Here is a 19,479-nt window from a genome sequence, read left to right as displayed (position 1 = left end):
TCGTCTTCTCCAGAATCCACTCGGCATTAATATTTTCAAAGGAAATTTTAGGTAACATTTGATTCCATATTCAGAGTGCAATCTTCTTGAAATGCTAGGCTTCAAAGGGAAAATAGAACATAATCTACCTTCGAATCATATATTTGAAGTACAATTTTTTTTTTTTTTTTTGGTGCAATGAAAATTCTTTGAACTTTATGTACAAAAATTAATTCTCAATTACATAAAGACGTAGGTTTTAGCTCCAAATCTAATTGCCACTTAAAGGGAAAACAAAACAGATCATCCCATTCACATTTAAGTATTACACAATGCTAGAATGCCTGAATAGTTACTGTTATATACTATTGAGGTGGGCATACTATTATATACTATTATACCCAGAATGCTTTATTTTTTTTTTAAAGAATATGATGGATCATGAATATTGGAGAGTTGCATTTCTTTTTCACTGTTAATGACATTTTATAAATGTTTCGACTTCTTTTACAGGACTTTTGTGTATGAAGTGCTTGGGTGATAAGTTGTTGGAAAGAACTATTTCATCTTTACTTAGGTCCGTATGCCATATAAGAAAGGGTAAGTTCCTCTATGTGATTAGTGTTGGATTCTCTTACCAGAAAAATATGGCATAATGAAATTTGATTCTTGAATCAAACTAATAGTGACACATTATGTAAATCCACATAATCAAAGACTGTAAACTCTGTACATGAAGAGTCAGCATCTTCACTCAATATTACCCATCTGCTGGTTGTACCATGCCCTTCAAATATCATACAGGTACAATTCTAGTCATCACTCATTTTCTACTTGTAGTTGTCTTTAATTGTCTGCTAGTTTTTTATTTATTTATTTTTTTCATGACTATCACTAACTATATATAATCTGCAATTTGACTAAACCACATATTAGTTGCTAATTTGTTCAAAATCTTGTTTTCTCTTATTTCATATTAGAATTTTTTATGTCAGAATTAACTAAGTTTGAGCATTGTTTTATTAAGATACTTCCCCTCAAACTCATTAAAATATCTTTTTCTTAATGTGATTAGTTTAGCCTTTACTATTTTTCTGGTAGAAGTCAATTGTAGGATGAAATGATGCATGGGTTCGGACATGGTTTTGTAATTCCAAGCCGTCAACATGCATCCTTTTTGTAAAAGAGAATAAATTGCTGAGGAAAATAATGCACAACTGAAGGAAGAAGTATAAAGTTTGCCGGAATATATGGAAGGAATTGAGAAGATGCTTCAGCAGCAGCAGCAGATTTTGAAGCTTTCTTATGACTAGCTTATATCTAGCCCTTTGTCTTTGAACTACAAATTTTGTTGGGTATTTGGATTTCTTTGCATTTAGTTTAAAATGATGTTTTAATTTTTTAGGATGTTCGGAACCATTTGATGTTAAAGCAACTAGTAGATATATACTTTTAGTTATTGTTTACAAAATTGAAGAATTTGTAATTTCATCATGAGATTAAGAGCTCGTTTGTTGGCACCGTATTGTGGTGATAATCTATTTTTTTCTTTCTAGAATGATATTGTGGATGTATGTACTTTTCTAGAACACAAATCTAGTAGAGCCAAAAAAAAAATAACAATAATAATAATCAAGTATTAGGGACAGTTTATAAGTGTCACAAATTTATTATTATTAATAATAAAAGCCTATTTGGGACAATCCATATTGTGCATAATAAGTATTGTATTAGAGACGGTCAATAGAGGTTCTATTTGGGACGGAGACGGTCAATAGAGGTTCTATTTGGGACGGTAAGTCCGTCCCTAAAGGTTGATTTTTTTAGGGATGGACAATTTTTACCGTCTCTAAAAAGTTTTTGTGACGCAACTATTAGGGATGGTCCAATTCCATCATTAGGGACGATATTAGGGCTTTTAGGGACAGATTTGACTGTCACTAAAAACCAAATTTCTTGTAGTAAGGCTGAGATTGAAAATCAAAAGGAAAAGAAAATAAAAATTCTTCGTAATGATTGGGGTAGTGAATATTTTTCTAATGATTTTTCTGCTTATTGTGAAGAACATGGAATAATACATCAAAAAAGTGCACATTACACTCCACAAAAGAATGGTTTGGCTGAAAGAAACAATAGGACACTTGTTGATATAGTTAATTCTATGTACGTTGTTGAATGCTAAATTACCTATAAATTTATGGGGTGAAGCTTTATTTACTGCTTGTCATGTGCATAATAGAATTCCATCTAGAAAAACACATATTTTATCTTATGAGATTTGGAAAGGAAGAAACCAAACTTAGAATATCGTAAAGTATGGGGTAGTTTAGCCTTTTATAGAATTCCTGATCCAAAGAGAACTAAATTAGGTCCAAGACGAATAAAAAATGTTTTTGTAGGTTATGCTGAAAATTCTAAATCCTATAGACTATTAAACTTAAATTCTAATGTCATTGTTGAATCTAGAGATGTTGAATTTATAGAAAATAAATTTTGTCATGATTTTTTATCTGAACCCATTCAAAGAAAATCTAATGATTTGGAATCTAATACATCTCTTAGAGACAAAAGGAAAATAAATGATAAAATGACTGTACGTAGGAAAAGTCAAAGAATTAGAAAAGAAAAGGCTTTAGATCCTGATTCTATTTCATCTCAAGCTATAATATTTCTAATAAAAGGAGATAGAAATAAAGTTCTTAATAAAATACTTATTTTATTGAATATAGAAGATGATCCTAAAACATTTTCTGAAGTAATGGCTTCAAGAGATGCAGCTTTTTTGAAAGAGGCTATAAATGATGAAATGGATTCATTGTTGTCAAACCAAACTTGGATTTTGGTTGAATTACCACAAGGATCAAAACCGGCGAATTGTAAATGGGTATTTAAGAGAAAGTATAATACCGATGGATCTATTCAAACCTTTAAAGCTAGATTAGTAGCCAAGGGTTTTAAACAGAAGAAATGTATTGATTATTTCGATACTTATGCACCCGTGGCTAGAATTGCATCTATTAGAGTTCTTATGGTTTTAGCTTCTATTTATCATTTACATGTGCATCAAATGGATGAAAAAATTGCATTTTTAAATGGTGATCTTGAGGAAGAAGTATATATGGAACAACTAGAAGATTTTGTCCTACTTGGAAATGAAAGGAAAGTTTGCAAATTAGTAAAGTTATTATATGGTTTAAAACAAGCACCAAAGTAATGGCATGAGAAATTTGATTCTGTGATACTATCATTTGATTTTATGCATAACAATGCTGATAAATGCATTTATTCTAAATTCACAAATGATTATGATGTTATTATTTGTCTTTATGTTGATGACTTGCTAATTTTTGGAACAAATATGAGAGGTGTTTCTGAAACTAAGAAGTATCTAACTTGATGCTTTAAAATGAAAGATCTTAATGAAGTAGTTACTATCTTAAGAATTAAAGTAAAGAAACATGAAAAGGGGTATGCATTGTGTCAATCGCATTGTATTGAAAAGATGCTTCTTAAATATAATTACTTGGGAATTAAAGAAGCTAATACCCCTTATGATTCAAATATTAAAATGCTTGAAAATTATGGCAGAGCAATTGCACAACTTGAGTATGCTAGTGTTTTAGGTAGTATAATGTATGTTATGCATTCTACAAGGCCAGATATAGCATTTGTTGTGTGCAAACTTTCTAGGTACACAAGTAATCCTAGTACAGTTCATTGGAAAACAATTATGAGAATCCTTGGATATCTTAAGGGAACAGTGGACCAATGACTGTTTTATTATGATTTTCTAGCAGTAAGGATACTTAGATGCTAGTTGGATTTCTAGTGCGAGTGATAATAAGTCCACGTCTAGATGGATATTTACAATTGGTGGAGGAGCCATTTCTTGGGCATCTAAGAAACAGACGTGCATAACACATTTAATAATGGAATCTAAGTTTGTTGCATTAGCGGCAGCCGGCAAGGAAGCAAAATGGTTGAGAAATTTGTTATTAGATATACAGTTGTGGCCACAACCAATACCATCTATTTCTTTGCACTGCGATAGTGAGGCAGCTATGTCTAGAGCATATAATAAAATATATAATGGAAAGTTTAGACATATCAGTTTGAGACATGAGTATGTTAGACAATTAATAACTGATGGAGTTATTAACATAATATATGTTAAGTCAAATAATAACTTAGCAGATCCTCTTACTAAGGGACTCTCAAGAGATTTGGAAAAAATTACGTCTAGTGGAATGGGGCTGAAACTCTTTGTTAAAAATCACCAGTAATGGTAACCCGAATTTGTACTAGAATACCGCTAGTCCAAAGTTTAATGGGTAATAACAAGTTACTGATATGTGGTTGTATAAGCACTGGAAATATATATATATAAACTGCCCCTTCCAAGATGTTAAGTGTAGACTGCTACGTTTTGAAAATGAGTTGTATAATCTTAAAGAAGTTCAAAATTTTGAAGTGTCTATAGTAGCAGGACACATATTGGAACTTCTCCTATACGAATATAAGAAGTGGTGCCGCTTCTAGCAAGGGTTATTAGGGTTTATTCTTGTAAATATTCATGAAATCAGGATGAACATAAGGCCATAATAGTGCTAAAGAAATTGTGAACATCTCATAGAAACTGGATATGATCATATGTGTGGTGTTTCTGGTTTTAACATTAAGGAAACTTGGTTTAAGCCGCGGCCACCATTGTTCTTCGTTAAAACTTTGAAGTACTTACTCTAATTGAAGGTTTAAATCGAGAGATACCTTCTTGTACACGTGGTGATATTACTGTAATTTTGACTAGTAGTTGTATATTACAATATAGTGGAGGATTGTTGAATATATTGTAATACACACACACACACACACACACACACGGATGAATATATGGAGTGAGAGAAAGGTAGTTAAGTGAATGTACCAAAAGTCACGTCTCTTAGGTTTTTACCAACAGTCATGCCTATTGGATTTCTACGAAGAGACATGACTTTTATATTGAAACTAAAAGTCACAACCTCTACACCAAGAGTCATGTCTATTGTATACACCCCTACGTACTTTATAAATAGGGGTGGCTAATTCAGATTTGATATACAAAAATATAATCCTTACTATATTCTCTCCTACTCAATATTCAGTCATTCTTATAATAGTTTCAATAGAGTGTTTAAGGGAATTCTTCCGTATTACTAACGGCAGATTCCGGCTTTGTTGTATCCTGGAAGTGTTTTGCTACAGAACCCGTTAGTAAACTCAATTTGAGTGGGAGCAAATAACACTTTAAGGAAAGTGAATACACGTCTCAAAGTCTGTAGTTTGTTTGACATCAGTGTGCTTGAGAATGTCTGATTATCTCTAACAATTTTTGGATCAATTGTTTTAACAGGGACTCGTTCAAAGTTTTAAACCTTATCTACCACATCACATTCCATTACAAAAACCAGAGGACCCCTTCAGTGCAACGACATAGGTGCACAATATTGTGAGTCCTTAATGCAATAGCAAAAGGTCACATATATTACCCATTAATATAAATAAACTATGAAATAATACAAAAAAAATGAATATGATAAAAAGAGATTATTTCATACAACATTATACTTTATATTTGACAACATATTCATAAGATGTGCCCCAAGGGAAAAAAAGGAAAAAAGAAAAAAGAAACACAATAAATAAAAGAAGCTAAATATATTCATAATATCAATATGTGCCCAAGATCACCTCTTGAATCAATGTAATTTTGTAGATGCAGTTTCTCACACTTGAGCACTTAAAAGAAATAAATCAGAAAGAAATACGCGAAATATAGAGGAGACAAATAGATAATTTTGAAGAGAGGAACAATGATGGGAATTCAATGTCTTTCCATTCTCATTCATGCTTTATTTATAAGCTTTTTTCAAAGAATTACATGGAGCCGTTTTCCGGCATTTTTTCGGGATGCGAGTATTTTATGCATACTGATCGTGTGCTTATTTCTTTTATGACGGGCGTTATGGACTTATGGGCTTGCCGTGATTGGGCTGACTATTTTCATGTCAAGCGAAGCTTTCTTTGCTAATCGGGCCGACTTGTCATGTGGTTTTCGTTATTGGCCTCCCAATCGGTAATGGGCCTCTGGGTGGTTTTAGTTTGTAATAGATTGTCCTTTACTGCCACGTGGTATGTTGCAATTGGTGGGGATTTTTCCTTCTACACTTTGCTCCCGACTCCTTTTATGAATTCAATTCATCTATGGAATTGTAACTGTTGCAGCTGTGACTGCTTATCATTACCATTTGTGCTCTCGATTTTTTGGAGTCTCGTGCTTGCCTTTTCATTATTTACTTTATTTTGTCTATATATGCTGTGCCCTTGCTACCTGGACATCCACACCTATAGTTTTGTTCATGTGTAATTAATTAATTTCAAACTTGTTGAGAAAAGATTAGACGTAACATTGAGTTAATTTTTTTTTTTTTTTTCCTTTTTGGGGTTAAAATGAATCGACTCGAGGTTTCTTTTTTTCCCATTAATTGACCATAACTTTCATCAAATTGGTTCTTCTGTATATTTCGCAAATAAAAATTTACTGTTTGATAAAATTGGTCACTAGTTGAAATATATAAAAATTCCACATCCTTATTGTTTGCATTAAATTGTGTATGAAATTAAACATATGGGCAGTTTATGTAATTGTAAAATTCAGTATGTTACTCCATATTTAATTTAGAATCTGACTGTAAATGTAAACTAAGAAATACATTAAAAATGAATATAATAAAAAAGATTCAATATAATCTTCAAACCATATTTTATTCCATGTATTCAACAACATATTCACAAGATGTGCCCAAGAAAAGAAAAGAAATAAAATAAATATAGAAAGATATTCATAATATGTTCCCAAGTCCACCACCTCTTGAATCAATGCATATTGCAATTCTCATCTGCAAATTTAGGAATAAGGGCAATTTTAACCTAGCAAAAATAATAATAATTATTATTATTAGTATTACCCTACCCAAAGAAGTCCAAGTAAGTTAAGCCACAATGCTAAAATAAAGGCCCAAGCCAAACAAGCCCCAATAAAATAATTTGCTTAAAAAATTGTGTCATTAAATTTATGTTTAATTTTAGCCTATCCCATTGACAATTTCTGGATCCACTAATGTCCCTCTAAAATTATTAGTTTTTAAAATTATCTCTTATTTTTCTAGTTTTTTCCTAATTAATCTTCAAATTCCTTAAAAAAAAATTTAAATTTTCCTTGTTAAATTAAATTTTAATTGTTTCCTTTTTAAGTTGTCATTTTAATTACTTTTTTTTTTTTCTTTTTTTTTTTTAAATTTTTTTTTCCCTTCTACTCCTTTAAGTAAATTTTTTTTTGTGCCTCCTAAATTAAAATCCTAGCTCTGCCCGTCTCCAACCAAACTAGGCCTAAAATAAAATAATAGAATAATAGAAATGCTTGAACAAGAGAACCCTAATCATCCTACGAGTCTACAATGAATTGCTTTACTTTGGACAGGCAATCAAAATCAGAAGTTTGGACACAAAAGTGAGAAGTGAATCATGCATCAAAAAAATTTAAGTGGTATTCCTCTTAATCAAAAGTTACAGGACACGTGTTTAGTTGGTATGTTTTTCGGCTTGTCCAATCCTTTGATTTCTCTTTCCCAGCATTCGATTACCTTCTAGATGATTTATTTCACTCCGCGCTGTCCTAATCAGCCAACTTACTGGCCACGGTAGAGATCAAAAAGAAGAAGAAGAAAGAATTAGACCGATATGAACGTACACATATAGCACATTGGCACTTGCTAGTGTAACTTGTTCTTCTAGATGATTTGTAACTTATTTGGGTTTTTTATTAAAAAAATAATAATAAAAAAAAATAAAATTAGACCCTCACCGACTCTAAGGTCCACACACAACCACACAAATATATATATAGATAGTGATCTTTCTCTCTTTATATTTCCATGCACAAGCAAGTGTAGCTCCACACACAACCACACAAATATATATATAGATAGTGATCTTTCTCTCTTTATATTTCCATGCACAAGCAAGTGTAATTTGTTCTTCTAGATGTTTTGTAGCATATTTGGGTTTTTTTAAATAAAAAAATAGAAATAAAATCGACCCTCACCGACTCTAACTTTTACACACACAAATATATATATATATATATATATATATATATAGTGATCTTTCTCTATATGTATTTCCATGCACATGCAAGCAAGTGTAATTTGTTCTAGATGATTAGTAGCATATTTTTTAAATAAAAAAATAGAAATAAAATTAGACCCCACTCTAAGCTACACACAAAGTTTTTTTTTTTTTTTTTTTTTTTTTTTTTTTTTTTTTTTTTTTTTTTTTTAAACTAAACTAAGTTGTGTTCCTCTGTGTTATATTAAAACTTGTGCTTTTTTTTTTTTTTCCTGATAAAAAAACTCGTGTTATTGAATTTGTGTAATTCTTATTATTTTCAATAAGATTAAGAGAAATATTGCTGAGACTTGTTAATAAGTAGTAATAATTTAGTAGTTGACATCTCAAAAGTTAAAAAGTCACTAATGATGTGTTTGGTGCGCATGAATGGAATAAAATGCAAGTGGGAATCGAATGAGAATGTAAATGAATCTCATTCTATTGTTTGGTTGTAAATATGAAATGTGTAGGAATAGAATCATAATAATCATTTTAGTGTTTGGTTTGACTAATTTAAAATTTAGAATGGAATAAATTTTAAATTGAATTCTCCAAAATACCATCTTAGTAACAAATAAATTAAATTAACAAAATGACATTCTCTAATAATTTTTTAAAAATAAATGGTGGCGGTGGCGGTGGTGGTGGTGGATGAGGAAAGCGATACTGTAGGTGGTGGTGTTGGAATGCGGCGGCGGTAGTGGTGGTGAAAGGCGGCAGTGGTGTTGGTGGAATGCGGTGGCAGTAGTGTGGTGATAGTGGTGGAAGGAAATAATAGTGTAGGTGGCGGTGGTGGAAGCCAATGGAAGTGACTGTGGTGGTGATGAAGGTAATAGTGGTGGAAGGTGGTGACAATGGTGGTGGTGGAAGGTAGTGGTGATGGTGAAAGTGGAAGGTGATGGCGGTAGTAGAAGGTGGGAGACATTGGCGAAGGTGGGAGGCGGTGGTGGTGGTGGTGCCGGCGGCGGTGGTGTAAGGCGGTAGCAGTGGTGGAAGGTGGCAGTGGTGGTGAAAGACGGTGGTGGTGGCGACAGTAGTGGTGGAAGATGGTGGCTATGGTGAAAGGTGGTGGCGGTGATGAAAGGCGATGGGCGAGGTGATGGCGGTGGTGGAAGGTGGTGGCGGTAGCGGTGGTGAAAGGCAGTGGCGGTACGTGGTGGTGGTGGAAAGCGGTGGGCAATAGTGAAAGTTGATGGCGGCGACAGTGGTGGTAGTGAAAGGTAGAGGTGGTTGTGGTGAAAGGTAGTAGTGGTTTTTGAACTTGGAACATGAGGGGTTTTTGGGAAGTTGATTTAAAAAAAAAAAATTACTTAGGAATGAAATGATCATTCCATAGGTTTAGTTGTGGAATGGATTTTCATTCTAATAGAATGGTCATTCCCACTTTAAATTACATACCAAATAAAGGAATGGTTGGAATGTGCATTCCATTCCATTCCATTCCATTCTTGCATACCAAACATAGCATAAGAGAAAATTATAGCCAAGTAGTTTTCTTTATTTTCTTAGTTAGTAGGAGAGAGTAAGAAAGTAACGGCTACCTAAGGCCCAACACTAACTGTTCGGTTTTATTAGTTCTCACAGCTGGATTTGATTTCAATTCGTGTAAAATCATTAAGATTGATTTTATTTCAAAATATTCTCAAACCAAAACTGCAACGGTTTACCTGGCAATGGTTAAAGGGTTAGTATTAGTGGGTACACGAAGAAGGAAATTCAAACCAAGAACCATAAGATGGTAGTATTTCAAGCCTATCATTTTTATCACTCAGATAAAACCGTCACACCTGATCATAAATAAACACACGAGTAGGTCCTTTTTTTTAAAATTTTTATTTTTACTTTATTTTATATAAGCCTCTGTATGAATATAATTGAGTCAGGATTGGTTCACTATCACACCCCCAAAATCTTAGATACAAAAACCCTTATCTCGTATTAAAATTGGGCATGACTTGAATTACATATCTACGACCATCTAAATTAAATAAAAATATAAGTAGAGGTGAATCTCCATCTAATTTGTTAAACCAGTACAACTATGATAATAATCAATATTGACTAAAATGAATCGATGACCTTTGGACCATTTAAATACAGTTCCACAAAATAATATAATCTTTTTTACAATGATCATAATAAAGGAAAGAGCAGTGATAGAGAAACCGAAGGTTTCTACCGAAAAGAACACCAAACTTGACTTGACCATTAGCCACGTCAGACAATTTCATTACGCGTAAGATACTAACTCCCTTTTCTCTCAATTCCTCTTCGTTATCACCAATAAATTAATTCTAGTATGAAATTGGGTACAAACATTTGGATGGAACGTATACACATATCAAATTTTCTGTTTGATTTTCATGGATACAAAATTTGAAGGACAAAAACAATAGTTGTAGTTTTTTTTTTTTTTTGGTACCTTCTGTATTGGCAAAACATGAAGAAATATTATTATTATTTTTTATCTTTAATTTTGCAAAATCAAAAGGAGAGAAACAAAACCAGAATCGATTGAGATAAGATTGAATAGAGAAGAAAAACAGAGCATTAGAGGAAGCGAGGAACGAGAAACGAAAAGGTAAAAACATCTCAGACGTTTACACTTTTAGGAAATAATCTGACGTGGTTGAGCCACGTTAAATTCAACCTCTCATTCGGTTGTTTGGTTCGATTGTCGTATCATTTTCCTAAAGGAAAGAGCAGTGATAGAGAAACCGAAGGTTTCTACCGAAAAGAACACCGAACTTGACGTGACCATTAACCATGTCAGACAATTTCATTACGCTTAAGATACTAACTCCCTTTTCTTTCTCTTCCTCTTCGTTTATCGCCAAGAGATTAATTCTAGTCTGAAATTGGGTACAAACATTTGGATGGAATGTATACACATATCAAATTTTCTGTTTGATTTTCATGGATACAAAATTTGAAAGGCAGAAACAATAGTTGTAGTGTTTTTTTTTTGTAACTTCTGTATTGGCAAAACATAAAGAAATATTATTATTATTTTTTTTTATCTTTAATTTTGCAAAATCAAAAGGAGTGAGACAAAATCAGAATCGATTGAGATAAGATTGAATAGAGAAGAAAAACAGAGAATTAGAGGAAGCGAGGAGAGAGAAACGAAGAGGTAAGATCATCTCAGACGTTTACACTTTTAGGAAATAATCTAACGTGGTTGAGCCACGTTAAATTCGACTTCTCATTCGGTTATTTGGTTCGGTTGTCGTATCATTTTTCTAAAGGAAAGAGCAGTGATAGAGAAACCAAAGGTTTCTACCGAAAAGAACACCAAACTTGACATGGCCATTAGCCACGTCAGACAATTTCATTACGCGTAAGATGCTAACTCCCTTTTTCTCTCTCTTCCTCTTTGTTTATCGCCAAGAGATTAATTCTAGTCTGAAATTGGGCTCAAACATTTGGATGGAACATAAACACATATCAAATTTTCTGTTTGATTTTCATGGATACAAAATTTGAAGGACAGAAACAACAATTGTAGTGGTTTTTTTTTTTTTTTTTGGTACCTTCTGTATTGGCAAAACATGAAGAAATATTATTATTATTTTTTTATCTTTAATTTTGCAAAATCAAAAGGAGAGAGACAAAACCAGAATCGATTGAGAAAAGATTGAATAGAGAAGAAAAACAGAGAATTAGAGGAAGCAAGGAGAGAGAAACGAAGAGGTAAGAGTATCTCAGACGTTTACACTTAGTGAGCTAAAATGAATAAATGCACAACGAGTTAAAATCTATCCTTGTTATGTGACTCTATAAAATTCTTACTCAACGAGTATCTGAAATGTGATAATGGAGTGAACTCACAAACTCAATAAAAAATTACTAAATACTATCATCATGCAGCAAGTAATCCTTACTTAATCTATTTATATATATATATTACGAAATCACTAATAGCTGTGATGAACTCTCCAGCAAAAATTTTAATTAAAGTGTTTGCCGGGTACAATTGTCCTTAGCAGCAAATATTTTATTTTTAAGTAACAAAATAGTTCAGCCCAAAAAGTTTGCTGGGGACCGGGGTGGGTTGGTTTGGGCTCGGCCCGTTGCTTGCAAAACGTTGAGTGCTCTCACATCATTTGAAATTCTCCATCTCATGCCATGTTTCAAGACTGCTTTAGCTGATGATACACTATACAAAATCCAAGATGCACTTGAGCTTAATCAATTGGGGGGCCCAATTAAACCCAATCTAAATTTGACAGGCCCCAACTATTCATCACGTAACTCTCTCTTGTTTTTTCACTTGAGGCCCAATTCAATTCATTTACTTTTGGCATGCCCCAAGTACTATTCATCATCTCCCCTCTCGGCAACATCAGGTTCTACATCCTCAATTTAATATCATGGCAACAAAGTGAATTCGCGCTATTAGTTTTTTTACCTGAAATTCAGTTTATAAGTGGTGAAGCAAAATTTTGCACGACCCAGATCAGCACTGTTTCCTGCAAGAGAAGAGGATGGTGACCGAGGCTTTAGCACCTATGGGGTGCCGGCCAGGCACCATCCAATGATCAAGTCAGTTTTCAAGTGTTTCTATATTGAAGAAATAAATTTTATATTTAATTTTTCAATCTTTTCTATCAAGTCAGACTGATGTATCTGGCGGGCACCCCATTGGTAACAAGCCTTGGTCACCATCTCTCTTCTCTTACAAAATTTTTCTCCAACAATAAATTTCATGTTGATGTCAGTAACATGTTCCTAAGTTCTGTGCAACACGTTTATGGAATTATTATTAGGGCAAATTATACTTACACCCCTTGAGGTTAGGCTATATTTCAGCTAAATGAAAATTTTGGTTTCAACTTTCACTTACACCCTAACTTCCACTTACACCCCAATTTACTTTGGGTTAATTCCACCTACACCCCTTGACGTTTACTTATATTCCACTTACACCCCCTCTACGTTTCATAATTCTACCTACCTCCCTTGAAGTTTTGATTTATGTAGCAACTTACCCCCTGCCGTTAAGTAATGGATGGTGTTAACATGAACAAATTAGTATAAGGTCAATTTTACCCTTCTAATATTTGAAATGACATTTTTAACCTTGTTGACCAATGCAAATTTACAAAATTACCCTTAATGGATCACAACCTACACCTTTCTTCGATTCTTCTGCATCCAAACCTCCAGTAGCACCATCCACAATCACCCTTTGTAAACAACACCACTAGCAAATCCAAGAAAAAAAAACTTTGGGAGAGTGTAATGAAAATTGATGAAGTCGAAGGAGGTATCTAAGTCTTCAACCCAAAATCTAAATCTTGTGAGGAGGTTGTATCGGCAGCAACAAGATCGGACCCGATGGTGGCGCGTGACTGTCGGTGATAACCCAAACCAAGATAGTTTTGCTCGATGTAGCCGAGAGTTTTCAAGTTTCAACAGATGGATAACTCTTGGCCATGAGGTGCACAAGCTTAGAGATGGAGGTGGCGGCTGTTGTAGAGCCGATCCGGTGGCGGCTGATCTGGTAAAAGCAGGGAGGAGTTGGCGGTTTGTGAGGATGTTGATAGCGCCAGCAAAGAGGGAGATGGCTGGGTTCGATCCGGCTGTTGAAGATGACGGGTTGTGAGGATGTTAATGGCGGCGCCGGCGACGGCGAAGAGGGAGATGGCTTTACTGTGAGGATGTTGATGGCGCCGGCGAAGAGGGAGATGGCTGGGTCCGATCCGGCTGTTGAAGATGACGGGCTGTGAGGATGTTGATGACGGCGCCGGCGAAAAGGGAGATGGCTTACTGTGAGGATGTTGATGGCGCCGGCGAAAATTGAGTTTAGGGCTATGATGTCCGGCAACGGCGAGACTGAGTTCGGCGAGACGGATCCGGCTGAGCCAAGGCAATAAAAGAATAGAGAAAAGCTTTGAAGCTTCACACAGTGGACTACAATGGTACAGACTATTGGGGTTCGGTGCTTCTCAATTATCCGGCAACATTCGATACAATGACGATGGATACGAAGACGAAGAAGGAGCTGATTGAAGATCTTGAGAGGTTCATAAATGGGAAGGAGTATTACAGAAGAGTTAGGAGGGCTTGGAAGCGCGGGTATTTGTTGTATGGACCACTCGGTACAGGGAAGTAGAGTTTGGTTGCAGCCATGGCTAATTACTTGAAGTTTGATGTGTATGACTTAAACTTGAGAGAGGTTTAGTGTAATTCAGATCTGAGGAGGCTGTTGATCGCCACGACAAACAGGTCTATACTGGTGATCGAAGACATTGAATGCAATGTTGGGTTGTAGAATCGAGAGTTTGGGGATAGAACTTAGGATGATAAGATTACATTGTCCGGGTTACTCAACTTCATTGATGGATTGTGGTCGAGCTGTTGAAGATGGCGATGGCTGGATATTGGGGATGATAAGAGCTTATAGATTTTAATTTTTACTGAATTTAAGGAAATGTTAGCTTGGATTGAAAATTTCCTATGGAGACATTTTATCGGTTTTCAGATCGACGATGTGCAACCATGGGACGACACGGGTTCTTATCATAGCCAATGTCCTTCATTGCGAGCTTCGCCTAACTGAACTCAACTTCACGGGACTTGAGATTGCCATCCGACTTGGGTGAAACAATCTTCAACAAGTTACAGAGGTGAGGAGATCTCCGTTGTCCGACTTGGTCACCGACGTTTACATAATGTGTCTCTGTGTAGAGAGAGAGATAAAGGACGTTTAAGTCTTTTTATTTAAGTTATAAATTTTAATATATAATTTATGGGTAAAAAAGTAAAATCACATATTTCTGTTAGAAAACTAAATGGTGGTTACTGACATGGGGTGTAGGTGGAATTATGAAACATAGAGGGGGTGTAAGTGAAATATAAGCAAACATCAGGGGGTGTAGGTGGAATTAACACATTTACTTTTTGCCTCTAACACATGCGAATGGACCCTTTTACTTCTAATTTTTTTAATACAAAATATATGTAATCTTAAATGACAAAAAGATCCCTCTACACACACACACACACACACACACACACACACTGTTTGTACACGAGAAATTATTGGGTAGTCTCGGGACCATCACGTCATCTATGATCCCGAGCAATCCTAACCGTCCAAACGCATACATCAGCACCTTCTCTCTCCTCTTCCTGCAGACCAATTTTTGGGCAGATCCACTCCTCCTTCATTTCTTCCCCTGTGAACGTGACCTCCTTTCTCTTTCTTTTGTCTCTCACCCAACTAATAAACCCATCTATGGCCATCTCTCTTTCACCCACCTAACAGTAAACCCATTTCAGCATCAATCTTTCTCACCCCTAAACCAGCAAACCTGAAAAATTAATCCAAAACTTCATTTGGGGTTTTTACCAGAAACAATCCAAAAAATTAAAGCCCAACAAACAACTAATGCTCAATCTGAAACACCTTAGCTGTGTCAACCCTTTGACACGAATTAGAGTTTGGAAAAATAAACTCATGAGATATATTTCCATAGATACAGTGAGAGAGAGAGGGAGAAAAATATGGCGAGGAAATGGGTTTGCTGCTTTAGGGATATGTGTGAGAGAATGATGATGTAATGGTTTTGCTGGTTAGGGGTGTGTAGCTGTGAAAGAGAAAGAGAGAGGTGGGGATGTGGGTGAATCCGTTGATGGGGGCGATGTGGGTAAAATCGCCGGAGGCGGCTTGATGGGTAGAATCGTTGATTGAATTTTACTAAAATCCCAATCGAGGATGTGGGTGAAATCATTGATGAAGAATCTGAAAAGGATTTCAAGCGTTGTAGAAAGAGAAAGTTGGGAGAGGATAATTATGCCCGGAAAAAATAAGCTGAATCTGGCCGAGGCGATAGTGGCAATCGATGGCAACCACTTTCTCTCTCCTCTAAACTTTCTCTCTCTGCACTTTTACATCTCTGCAATTGTCTTGACCCATCCCATCTTCCTTGTCATAATTCTCACCTCTCTTTTCAACACTGCCACTTCCAAGTCCAACTCGGACCGAGTGGCAAAGTCCCAAACCACCTTCACAAAGTTTGGCGTCAAAGCCCTCCCTCACATCCGCCTCATCGGCCCCGATGCCCGCAACCTCAAGGATGATTCGCTTTAGATGGACGACAGAGACTTTTCTCGCTTGACTGAGTCCATGGCCGAATTCATCGACTCCAAAACCAAGCTCACCATCGGACCTGAGGGAGGACGTCACGGCATCCTCCGCCGCCGTTAGAGCAGGAGTCAGTGCAAAGAGATTGGAGGAGAGAGAAGATGGCTTATGTGTGAAGTATTGTGCTGACGTGGATATTCCTTTCTTTCTCCTCGGCGTTGGTATATGTTAGGAGTAATTTGGTCACAAAAATAATCAACACGAGGTCAAAGGGTACCATAACACCTCAAAAGTACTCTGATGCCATTAAAAACTGTCATTTGGAGTGTAAGTGAAATGCTAAATCATTAATCAAATGTAAGTAAATTTTAAAACCAAAACGTTAATGTAAAATATGACTCAATCTCAGAAAGTGTGTGTGAGTGTAATTTGTCCTCATTATTATTATTATTATTATTATTATTCCATGTAAAAAAGAGTGAATATATAATAATAAGAAAGAAGAAAGTGTACAAATATTTACTTGGAGCATACCCAAGCCTACAAAAACCAGGCTAACCAGCCAGAGGTCCATCTGGGCTAACAAGGGCTTGAATTCCCTTTAAGTAAAACTAAAGAATATAGGCCCAAATAAGTGGTATGGCCTTCTATCAAACCCACCCACCCAAGTAACTAACTAAATACCAACTAGGCTTAAGTGACAACATCAACAAGCAGCGACAAGCCCATAGATTTCGGCTCCTATGTGGGTCTTTTGGTGGCCTTGTTTGCCACTTTGTATTTCAATGCTTATAAGCATTGGGCCAACAACAAATTGGCTCGATAGCGCATTCCATTCTTATATTGGCTCCGTTGCCAATATTTCATTGCACATTTTACTTATATATATATAAATTGCTTAAATTTTTGAGGAGGAAAAAAAAAAAAAATTAGTCGAAGGAGGAGGACAAGTTCCTCCGTGAAAAATCGAAAGATGACTTAAGAAGGTTCAAAGTAGGCACGCACCTATACGAAACTAAGTGGGGCAACTGAATTTTTTATGGACAAACGTTGCTAACCCAAACATTTGTTAATTCAGTCTGAATTGCACCACCTATATCACCTGGTTCCGATCAATGAATCGATGAATTAAGGAAAATGTTATACCAGGTGACTAAATTTGCAGACTCAATAAATCAAATGTTTGGGTTAGCAACGTCACCGAATCAAAGCCAATGTAACCCTTCTTCTCTTTTCTTCCTCCTTGTGCCATCTCTTTTCTATCTCTCAATTTTTGGGAACCTGGTTCGGTGGTACTAAAACGGTGTTATATCACACCAACGGTTTTGATCATTTACACGTGAATAAGAAGATTCATTCCCCACCTTTTGTCCCCCCCTTTGATAGAAAAATGATAGTTTGTTTTGTTTTTCAGTAGGATGCTTTTCAGTCTTTTCGCCATCTTTTTATGCCTTTTATCTCTCCATCTTTATTTCTCTCAGTGTTTAGTCAAACACCACACACGTCAAGACCACCCTCTTTTTCTTCTTTTTTAGGAGTTTAGTTTAGCTTTTTTTTTTTTTTTTTAGGCAATCCTTTTAGCTATAAATATATCTGCATTTAGATTTCTTAGTTTCTTTGTTTTCTCACCAACCAAACAGAATCTTTACCCATAAAATCACCTATACAGAGAAAACCAATAATAATTATTCTAAATCCCACTTCACATTAATGACAAACTTTTTCCACTATCAAGCATAACTAAAAAAATTCTAAAACCTTAACCAGAAAATATATATATATATATATATATATAATCTCAAAACAACAATGCAAATGTAATAAAAATAATATAAAATAGACACTTACCTGCGACAAACCCAAAACCTTAGGGAACTCCCATTAACCTCCTCTTCATTACCTCGCAATCCGTCGACTCCACAACGTCACAATTTTGTACCATAAAGAAAAAATATTATCACAAGTCAAATTCATATTGTTCAAAAAAACTTCATTTCCGCATCAATTCGGAGCTAAAATTTTCCAGAATATTGCAGATCCAAAATTCTAGTCGATACTGAACAGTAAATTATTAGAAGACAAATCATCAAAATAATAATAATAATAATAATAATAATAATAATAATAATAATAATAATAAAATAATTTTCAAATCAATAAATCAATAGGCTGAAACTCAAATGTCCTCTAAACCAAACCTAAACCACTCCCAAAAAAATAAAAAATCAAATAAGAAGAAGAACTACTCAATATCTTCTCAATCAAAAGTTCAAAACCCCCAAAAAAGAAGAAAAATAAAATAAAATAATTGAAATAAAAAGAAGAAAAACCACATGTAAGGTAAATCAAACCCAAATGCATAACAAAAAGGAAAAAATAATAAGTAAAATAAAAGAGAATCGTAATCAGAGTCGGACATACATTTATCACTGTTGAATGGCTCTCAGTCCCCGGGGAGCGACCAATCATTTGACCAGTTGCAGAGAGCATGGCCTTTGCCGTTGACAAAAGTTAGGGCTGCGACTTGGGCGGGCTAACCCAGCCCAACCCAAGCCCAACCCACAAATTTTGAAACGGGGGCTTATATTCATAAATCGGGTTCATGTTCCAATTGGGTTTTGTCAAAACCCAGACATATTGAACCCGAGCCCAACCCAAAACCTGATTTTTTTTTTTTCCTCCTCTCTCTTCTTTCTCTTTCTCTCTCTGCCGCCGTCCATACATTTCTCTACACACACTGCCGGTGATAGATTCATAACTCGCGATGTTTCTCTCTCCACATGGTGCCGATATATAGTCCACAAACTCGAGTACTCCGTCTCTCACAGCTGAAAGGTTCCCCAAATCCCTCTCTCCCCCCCTCTCTCTCTCTCTCTCTATATATATATATATATATATATATATACACGTATGTGTCTAATTTATCTGTGATTCATTATGGTATTCCCAAATTGCTCCATGTTTTTTTATTCCTCACATGATTAGCAGTTATTTCAATTAGTTTATTGTCAGGGCCAGTTTTTTAACAGATGTTTTGAATGGGTTTTGTACTTTTGTGCATTCATGCATATATGTTCAAATGATTTACTGGGTCTTTGTGGATTTTTATAAAGGGTTAAGTGCAAAAAACCCCCCTCTACTATCGATATAGTGCATATCAGTCCCTGTATTGTAAAAAACCCTCCTATACTATCAATTTGGTG

General features: G+C 35.2%; 1 long non-coding RNA gene across 1 annotated transcript; it reads left to right on the top strand.

The window, feature by feature from the left end:
- The first annotated feature begins 689 nt into the window (after positions 1–689).
- Positions 690–1,537, top strand: LOC132306836 (uncharacterized). The gene is made up of 2 exons (XR_009482116.1): positions 690–783; positions 1,084–1,537. It is a non-coding gene; the product is annotated as an uncharacterized LOC132306836 (long non-coding RNA).
- Positions 1,538–19,479: the final 17,942 nt, after the last annotated feature.

The sequence above is a fragment of the Cornus florida genome, unplaced genomic scaffold (genome assembly GCF_030987335.1).
Source record: "Cornus florida cultivar Cherokee Brave unplaced genomic scaffold, ASM3098733v1 CherokeeBrave_3.0.0_Hap2_Chr05, whole genome shotgun sequence".
Taxonomy (NCBI): domain Eukaryota; kingdom Viridiplantae; phylum Streptophyta; class Magnoliopsida; order Cornales; family Cornaceae; genus Cornus; species Cornus florida.
The sequence above is the reverse complement of the archived record's forward strand: the minus strand, read 5'-3'. Positions and strand labels throughout refer to the sequence as shown.